Genomic DNA, 10,295 nt, shown 5'->3' on the forward strand with positions numbered 1-10,295 from the left:
CGCCCTCTGGGAGGGGTGCAGAAGGACGACGAAGAGTGTGGTAACACTCCAGGCCCTTTCTCGCTCCCTGAAAAGCCACGAGTTAGTCTTAAATTTTAAGTTATCGCATACTCAGAGAGAAAATTAATGATCCAGCTCCATACTGCAAAAAGAAAAAGTATCTGGGTCTACAGTCCCCTTCCCTCACACTTGGATTCTCCCCATCAGAGCCCAGCTCTCGCCTACTACGCATGCGCCAGGAGCAGGTCTGGAACCGCGTGCTTGCGGGCGCCCCACCCATTCTTGCAGCGTTAGACAGAGGCGCTAGGGGGCGCAATACTGAATCCTAATCTAAGTCTAAGAGGTAGGCATAGGGTAACTGCCCAGGAGTTGATGCCACAGAAGCTCCATTGTCGAGGTGCAGAAGTGATGTTTTGACCTTGTCTGCTGTTGCAGAGTAGGAGGCATGTTTGACAAAAAATGTCAAGTACCTGTTATGAATCAGACACTGTACTTAGTATTGGTTACACAAAGCTGAGCTTCAAGTAGAAGACAAGAGGGGGACAAAAGAATGAGGAATCATCGTGAAGTGTGATACATATCGTAGTGTGGATACATAACATGAGGTGTGGTGGAACTAAGCACAGCGAAGTGCACCTAAAGGTGCAAGGGACTGTCCACAAGGCTTCCTGGAGAAGATGGGCAGCTGGAATAAAACCTTTTGAAAGGGGTGCTCTGAAGAAGGGAAAGTATGTATGCTTTGTGGCTGTAGAGTATGCAAAGTGGAAGGGCAGTGATTAGAGGTGATGCCGGAGAGATGAGCAGGGACAGGCCAATCAAGACATCTGGGCTTCATCTAGAAAACTGCAGGCAATCATTGAAGGATTCTAAGCAGGATTTTCATATCTCTCATCTACCAGACTGTAAATTCCATGAGGCTTGCAGCAGCATATTTTTTAAATTCTTCACATTGTTTCCCTAAGACCTAACCCGGTGCCTGATACATAATAGATGCCCAATAAATATTTGAGGAGTGAATGGAATAATCAGGTATACTGAAATACCATTTGTCAATAATGTAGAAAACTTGCAAGTGAAATGATGAGAGAGTTAATTGAGGCAGTAGTCATGGAGATGGAGAGGCAAGCACAAATTAAAGAGACACTGTTTTAAGGGGGCATCCCTTTGATGAACAGGAATTGTTAATGGTAACTCCAGAGATCTGACCTGGGGTAGAATGTATATTACCTTTCTGCACCCAATAGACGGCATTCAGGGAGAGGAGCAGTTAGAGAGTGAGAAAAAGATTATTTTATTATACTGTGTTTGCCTTTCTTGGGGAATTTCCGACTCTCCCACTCATGTTTTTCTGGCCACTGTTCTTTGACCTCCAAGGAATTTTCATTGCATGACTCCTCTTTTTCCTTATCTATCTGATAGCTTGTTGCTGTCCCCACCCAACTGTGATTTGGTAAATCTGAAATATCCAGCACATGATGGACAGCTGTAGTTGCATAATATATAAGTTGCATGGCCAGGCTCTCAGTGACATGCCAGGGGCTCTTTTACAGATGACTTGATATCAGAGGAATGGACTTGCTCCAGAACTGAGTTTCTGCATCATGACTCTCCTATTAGGGCTTACCTAAGATTCCATACAGCATCCTTATGTACCATGAACATCTCTAGCATCATTGGATCTGCAGAGAAATAACAAGGCAGCTTGCCATTTCAGAACACTCTCTTGCTCAGAGATCCAATTAACTGGTGATGGTCCATGTTACCCAATAAAAGCGTTGCAGCTGTATTCCCACGTGTGGCATATGCTGCCTTCAACATATGCCACACGTGGGATATGTTACCTTAGAGATGTTGTCCCAGCATGCCTAGACTTTTGGACCCATTAAAACTTTATTACTGTGGTAGGTTCCTAGTCTTCATAGGGTTTAACTGTCCCCCTTCGGCCTGGATGTACTTACAGTCCTATTGAGGGCAGCACTTCTCAAACCTGAATGGGCATACGAACATCTGGGGAGTCTGAAATGCAAATTTGGATTCACTGAGTCTGAAATGGGATCCAAGATTCTGCATTATTGCCTCATTTTTTTTAGCCCTCCCTTTATCCACATCCTTTACCATATAACTGTTAAGTTTTTTCCATTAAGGGGCAAAGTAGTGTTGATCCTCAGTATTCATGAATCCTGAGTTTTAAATTTACCTACTTGCTAACATTTATTAACAATTCAATAACCCCCTCCTCCCCCAAATCAATGCGCTTGTCATTTTTTCAGTCATTCACAGGCATGGGCGGAGGAGTGGCAAAAAACTTGCATACTCAGCTGAAGTCAAATCCTGGAAACAAGTGTTCCTTTTTGCAGTCTATTTAGTGCCACATTTTATGCATTTTTGTGTTTTTTTGTTGGTGATTTCACTATATATGTGCATGGCCCAAGTACTGTGCTGATGCACTATCTAGTGTTCATGAGTCCAAGAAGTCCGTGATGTACTTTATAGCGAAAATACACGTTAGATAAGTTCCTTCAGGCATAAATTATGGTGCTGGTGATTGTGAATTCAATGTTAATGGATCAATAATCATATTAAGTGAGGTGTCTTTAAACAGAAACACATAAAGCAAAGTTGAATATTGATCTGCTGGTGAAAATGTGCCCAGAAGCTCACAGAAACCCAGCCTGTGTTTCCCCGGGGAGCACTGGTCCCGTAGTTACTAGTTCATTGTTCATGGTGACTTTATAGACTATGACTACCACGAACAATGAGACTCAGCTGTGTATTTCCCAACTCATCGACACTGAGTTTGGCCACATGACTCGTGTTGGCTAATAAAAAGAGGCAGGAATAGTGGCGTGCCAGTTCCAAGTCTGGGCCTTAACTAGCTTGGGTTTCTGCTTGCTATCTTGCACTTCTACCATAGCCTCCAAGAAAGTGCGTGGCCAGCCTGCTGGCACCAGGAACAGTGTGAGAGACCCCGCAGCTGAGTCCAGCCTAGACTGGCCAACCCAACCCTAACCCCCTAGACATGTAAACTAAGTAGGTGTTTGCTTGTAGTGTGACATTGGGGATCTGTGGACTTTTAAATTTTAATTTAAAAATTTTACATAGCAAAAGCTTAATTGCTATACCTGCCAGAAATTCGAATAAATAAATGAAAAGAAATAGCCAGCTAATTGATAGATCTGGCCTCCCCATTTCCCAATTTTAAAAAAATTTGTAGCCTGGGCTGAGGGTGCTGTGAGGCTCTGCAGGGCCCCCTCCTGCATCTGAGCTAAGGGGGTGGGGGTGTTGCTGGGCCAGCGTCCGGAGCCCACCCACGAGAGAGGCCCTGTCCACAACACAGGTGTGACTGCTCAGGGAATGAACTGCCACCAGGGGACTCCTCCATCTGGGCCACCTCTGAGAGGAGCCCGCAAAATTCTAATAACCAAATACAACTGTGTAGTTTTACCTCCAAATTCTTTAAAAATGTATACGTTAATACAACTTGAATTTGTCAATGAACTGTTTAATTATTTTAACTAAATGTTATTTTAGCAATGGAAATAATAGATGTTCGCACATGATGCAGGCTTTATATTTAAGAGAAACCTTGACATCCCTCACACACTTGTTTGATCCTCACCACAGGCTGTAAAGTGGGCATGCAGGTGGGTAGGCAGGTGGGTAGGCAGGTGAGGAAGTCCTGCTGTCACCATATTAACAAACAAGGTAAGTGTGGCTTGGGGAGGTTAAGTCGTTTCCCAAGGTTGCAAAAGTGATGAATGGGCCTTACTGCAGCCACATCTAGGATTCTTTTCAAAGCAGGTCAGAAGCAAGAGCAGTGTGACGTTGATGAGCCAGGGAATGGAAGTGAGAAAGCTGGGGGCTGGGGAAGGCTAAAAAGAAGGAAATAAGCTATAAATCACTCTAGGAACAAGTCCTCCTCTATCATGGGTCAAGAGCTAAAACATTTCTTACACATAAGACAGTGACTTCAAATGTGCCTGAAATTAGTAAAAGTTTAACAGAGAATTGGGAGTCTTTAAGGTAGTCTATTATATATTCTATAAACTTTACAAATGCAGTTTTAACGCAGTGAAAAATATATCGTTGCAACAGCAGGTGCCAGAATTCCTCTCAGGAAGGAAGTGTCTATTCAGAAAAATCTCACTGACGAGCCACATCAGTTGGAGGCTGAGACTCGGACACCGGAGTCAGCAGGGGGCCAAGCAACAGTAGGTGGTTGCCAGACCTCTGTCCATGGGAGAAGAATTGGAGATGGAAGGAAGGGAAGAGGAAGAGAATAGGGGGACAAACACAAGGAGGTAAGAGTGAGGATCCTGAAAAGGAGACAACAAGAGAGAAATCCTAGAACTAATGAGAAGTCAATAGCTCATTTTATTTTCATTGATCATTAATGAGTTTGACCATTTTTTAAAGCTGTTATTGACTATTGCTTGACAGTCTTTTTATCCTCCATTCATCTTAAAATTCTTTCTCAAAAGCCTGTAGCATTTATTATCTTTCCAGTGCTTCCCAGCCTTTTTCAGCACATGACACAAGTAAAAAATATAATATATACCTTGCGCTTTTCACACTGACAGATTAATTTGGGTGGTTGTCAAAGAATATAAGTGTTTTCCACCATCTCCTACTTGACTAAATTCATGCTTTCTTTTTCTCAACAACTGATAAAAATTCAACAGCTTCTATCCAAAAACAGCAAAAAGTTTTAGACAAATTGATGTTTTAACAAAAGTTCTTGTGTCTGAAAACCTGCTCATTCTTCCTGATACATTACCCTTTATATTCTGAGGGATTTGGCAACCTCTTCACCTTGAACTGAAACATGCAACCGTTTTAATTTATCTAATCAATACTATCCACCTATTTAGAAACTGTGAGTTATTTGTTTGGTTTGTAAGAAAACATGGAGTTTTTCCTGGCTGGCATAGCTCAGTGGATTGAGCACGGGCTGGGAACCAAAGTGTCCCAGGTTCGATTCTCAGCCAGGGTACATTCCTGGGTTGCAGGCCATAACCCCCAGCAACCGCACATTGATGTTTCTCTCTCTCTCTCTCTCTCTTTTTCTCTCTCTCTCTCTCTCCCTCCCTCCCTTCCCTCTCTAAAAATAAATAAATAAAATCTTAAAAAAAAAAGAAAACATGGAGTTTTGATCATCCCTGCAATAATCTATATCTTCCTTATGGTACAAGTTTACAACTCACTGTTCTCTTTCATGCCTCCACTATACATGGTTAATTTTTTATTATGCAAAGTCACGGTATAATCTTTTAAAAGACATTTTGAATGGCAATAAAGCATAACAATATATAGCCAACAATACCCATAACTTAATAGACGTGAATAGCTGTGAGCAAGTTCATGCATGCAGTTGCAAAAACAACTGAATCACAATAGCTGCTTGGGTACCGTCACTGTAAGAAGCCATCTGATGCAATGTGCACTGTGACTGCTGAGACATTAAGTGTGAAAAAGTAAAATGGAGCAACTGATGAACAACTGGTGAAATGCAGTATTTGTGTAACATCTGACTTAATCAAATAAAGTTGTCACTGTAGTCCTAACCAGCCCAAGGAATCTCTCAGGTTCAAGGTCCACCCAGCTTTCCTTAGGGTTATGGGGATCGGTTTCTCCGTATACCCATAACTCATTCAAGTGCACCACTGTGACTGCATGCTATCTTATATTATTTACCTTAAAAGCAATGTATCTAGCTGTCTGCCTGCTGTGTGTGCAGGTAACCTGTCATCTGTTAGCATTGCATTGACAAACCGCCATCTCCAGACAGCCTTTTGTGCAGTACTTAAGAACATAGGCAACCCTTACACAATTCGGCTTCATCTGTCTAGAGGATGGCATAGGAATTCTCCTTGCTCGATCATAAACAGTACTGCCATAATCTATAAGTCAGGCACTTAGGCCTCATTTTTAAAAGAAGAGACTCTGCAAGATCTCCTTAAGCCAAGGGTTGAAAACTACGTCCTGTCATTCAGGTTTCTGGTAATTGTGTGAATCGGCCAGGTAGACTTAAAGAACAGTGTGGGGACGGGGACAAAACTGGGACATGTAAAACCAATCTAACTGCATTCTTATTCAGTTTCTGATACAGTTATTTTTTGTTGTTGTTTGCTTTAAAATATGTGGGTAGGCCAGATTTGGCCCAAAGGCTAAGAATTTGTCTGTACTCTGCTTTCAGCTCTAAAACCTCTCTGATTCTAGGGTCAATGATCCTGCTTTATTCCCAGGTCTGCATTTTTGCATCTGCTGCGCACTGATTACCACCACTGTCCACCACTTTCCACAACAACATGCGAGCAATTACTGACATTCTTGAACAGCCTGAAGCACAAATAGAACATTTAATTAGCACAAGGCGGCTAAGAAGGATTTCAGCAGGTACACGGGGAGTTCTCAATCCCTCTGGAGTTCTCTGAAATTAGATTGCAGACTGTAAATTAAAACCAGAGTTTGAAAGTTGGCCTTTTAGCTAGGTAATGTTGCTTAACACTGCTGAACTTCTGTTTTCTCATCTTTGAAATGGAGATAATGTATGATCTAGATAACTTAGATGCTTCTTTTGAGGATTGAATATTACAATGATAGTAACAGGACTAGGATTGACAGAGTACTTTCTACATTCAGGAATTTTCCTATGTGATCTCATTTAACCATTAATAAAAACCTTGTGAGACAAATACTAGTAGCCTCATTTTTACAGATTAGAAAGCTGATGTTTGGAAAGATGACCTTTGCTGAAGTCACACAGCTGAGTGGTAGAAGACAGATTTCAGTTCAAGCCCATGTGACTGTGGAGCTTCCAGCACATCATGTAATCCTCCATTTGTCACAGTTTCCTACTGCTGCTGGAGCAAATTGCCGCCAACTTTGTGCCTTAAAAAAACCACAAATTTATTCTCTTATGGCCTGAAGGCCAGAAGTCTGAGAGGGGCTCACTGGGCTAAGATCAAGGTGTTTATAGGGCTGTGTTCTTCCTGGAAGCTATGTGAGAGAATCCATTTTCTTTCCTATTCTAGCTTCCAGAGGCTGCCTGCCTTCTTTGGTTCCTGGCTTTGGTTCCTTTAAAGAGAGCAACAGCCAGCTGAAACTTTGTCACATCTTATCACTGAAAGTTTCTCTTTGACTCTAACTCCTCTGCTGCCATCTTCCACATTTAAGGACCCTTGCGATGACATTGGGCTCATCTGGGTAATTTGGGAACATCTCCTTATTTCAAGGTGCACTGATTAACAAACTTAATTCCATTTGCAACTTTAATCTCCCCTCACCATTTAACCTAATACATTCACAGATTCTGGGGATTTGGAAGTTGACATCTGCCTACTACCACCATTGATGCAGTATGGTATGGTGTGGTGTGGTGTAGTGTAGTGTAGTGTAGTAATGTGCTTAGTGAACATGTATTGTTTTTGTCTTCCCAAAATCTTTTCATCTAAGTTTTATTGCATCATCACCTCTATCTTATATTGGGTAGATCTCACTCCTTTTGCTGCTGGTGACTCTGCCAATAACACAATTCTGCCTCTTGTGGCCACAACAGGGAGAACAGGAGAAAAAAGTTCCTGCATCACTCTAAGTCACTATAGGCCCAAGGAGACCATATGGGAGCCAAGCAGGCAAATCAGAGCCCATCTCTGAGAACTGAGACAGAAGAGCAGCATCCTCTTTCCCCTCGGATCATGAGCCATAGGCTATGACCCCAGAGACAGTGGTGGTCGTAAAGGCATTGGCACATACCCGTCCCCAGTAACATATGGAGACACACAGCTAAGAGAACAAAGGCAGCAGACAAACGGAAGGCCATACCGCAGCTGGGAAACAGAGATTGGGCCCTTTGGCTCCGCCCCTACATTTCAGAGGCCATTCCTGCGAGACAGTAATTTCTGCTGCTTTTCTCAGGCTAGTGTGAGTTGGCTTTATATCATTCAGCACCCAAAAGCCCCCCAAATGTGAGCTTAGATTGAAGTATTACTTGCTTCATGTGTGTCCACTTTGTTTGCTCCATTACACTGTCCCCCTTGTGAGATCGGAGTTCGCGCCGTGGTTCTGCAGACATTCCCCCACACCTCTGACAGTGAGGGCTCCGAAAGCATCGTCTGGTCTGTGTGTCCTACTCACACGTCATAAAATAAAAAAAAAATGTAAATAAAACAAAAGTTATGCCTAAACATTTTTAATTTTAAATTTTTCCTGACTCTATTTATAAAATCTGTATTTCCAAAGTCTTAAGCTTACATAAAATTTTGACCTTTTGTAAGAGCGAGGTCTTAAAAATAAACAGTTGAGCACATCTGTCAGAAGCCCAAGAACAAGAGTAACTAACAACTGGCAGAGACTGTACTATTCACAACTGACATTTTACTCTCCCCAAATTAGACCAATAGATTTTGGGAGAGGGACAGTCATGTCTAATTTAAAAATTTTTAAGGTAGAGTTTTAAAAGAAATGTATGAAAATCACAGAGAAATAAAAAACTTTTTAATAAGTTATTTTCACTCTTTAGGAGAGTTTTCATGTAGTTGAGATGTACATATGTGTGTGTGCATACAGCCTTCCATGGAGCATAATTCCCCCATGCATCATAATCTGATGGCAGCCACGGGCTACAGAGAAATACTCCCTGACAAATGAAACTGATGCACTGACCAGAAGGATGTACCACAGTTCTTGTTTTTCATTAGACTTCCACAGGAAAGAAATAATTCGATTCATTCAGAGACTATGTTCCCAAGCTAATTAGTACAGTCAGATTTAATACCCTTGAGTCAGTGCCTTTTTTTAAAACAATGGATTCTGAGTGCTACAAGGCAGTTTAGGGTCTTTACATCTTTACAGGCATTGACTAATGCATTTCTCCAACAATTATATGAGGGTTGTTTGTGGTAGGCTGGATTTTAAAAGATGTCCCTTTACCCAAGATTCTTGTCTCTGGTTGTTCAGTCAAACACAATCTGAAGCGACTTTGCAGATGTAATTAAGGTTACAGACTTTAAGGAGGTTATCCTGGATTATCTGGGTAATCCCAACATAATCACTTGAGACCTTAAAAACTGGTAACTTTGTCCCAGTTGACATCAGAGCAACGTGGTGAAGACAGATGATGCAGAACTGGCAGTCAAAAGGATTCAAAGTGTGAGCAGGATTTGAACTGACATGACTGGCTTTGAAGATGGAGGACGGGGTCACAGGACAAGAATGTGGATGACGTCTAGAAGCTGAGAACCCTCCTTCAAAAGTCAGCATGGAAATGGCAACTGCATAAAACTGAGTTCTGCCAGCAACCCGAAAGTGGCTTCTCCCCCCGGAACCCTACACCAGCGCAGTTCCAGGTTAGAGAAGACTAAGGAGACACCAGCACTAAACACATCAAGTGGTCCTTGATCAGATTACATTAGTGGGTAGGGAACCATTTTTCTAAAGATTGTATTTGTTTGTTTTTAGACATAGGGGAAGGGAGGGAGAAAGAGGAGACATCCATTGGTTGCCTCTCCGTTAGTCCTCGCCACCAGGGAACCAAACCCACAACGCAGGCACCTGCCCTGACAGGGAATACAACCCAAGACTGATGCCCAACTAACTGAGCCACAGGAGTCAGGGAACAATTTATAAGAATATTGTTGAGACGATTAAGCAAATTTGAATTTGGTCCATGTGTTAGATGATAATATTTTATTGATTTTAAACTTCCTGAGTGGGAGAGTTGTGACTTTTTTAGGAGACTGCCCTTGTTCTTAAGGAGATACATACTTAAGTATTTAGGAATAATGTGTCATCACTGCTATGCATGTCTCCAGGGTTAAAGCAAATGTGTAAATATGTTAAGTTGGAGAATCTAGATGAAGTGTGTACGTACGTTTATTGAACTATTTTTGCAACTTTTCCGAAAAATAATTCAAGTTTTTCCAAATAAAAAACTGGCGGGGGGAAAAATCACTGTGGGTGCTCAGTAGAGTGGATTTGCGATGAGTAGGAGCGAAGTGGGAAGAGCAGACCCCAGGCAATTTTTGTAGTTAGGCTGAGTGCTGGGGGGTGGGGCGGAGGGCAGCAGGGATGAAGGAAGTATCCCCACCCCACCACCAGCGAGGCCAGTGGAGAAAATGCAGAGGACGAAAGATGATCTCGTAACTAGAGTTCCAACAAGCTTCTCCCTCGGAAGACGAACTTCAGTGTGAAAAGGGGTGTGGCTTTCTAGCTGCCCTTTAATTTGATTGGGATCCACACTCTTACAGCCACAGGTTCGCTCAGCGTAGGGGGCGGGGCATGCAGGAAGAGTCCAC

The sequence above is a fragment of the Phyllostomus discolor genome, chromosome 11, assembly GCF_004126475.2.
Source record: "Phyllostomus discolor isolate MPI-MPIP mPhyDis1 chromosome 11, mPhyDis1.pri.v3, whole genome shotgun sequence".
Classification (NCBI taxonomy): domain Eukaryota; kingdom Metazoa; phylum Chordata; class Mammalia; order Chiroptera; family Phyllostomidae; genus Phyllostomus; species Phyllostomus discolor.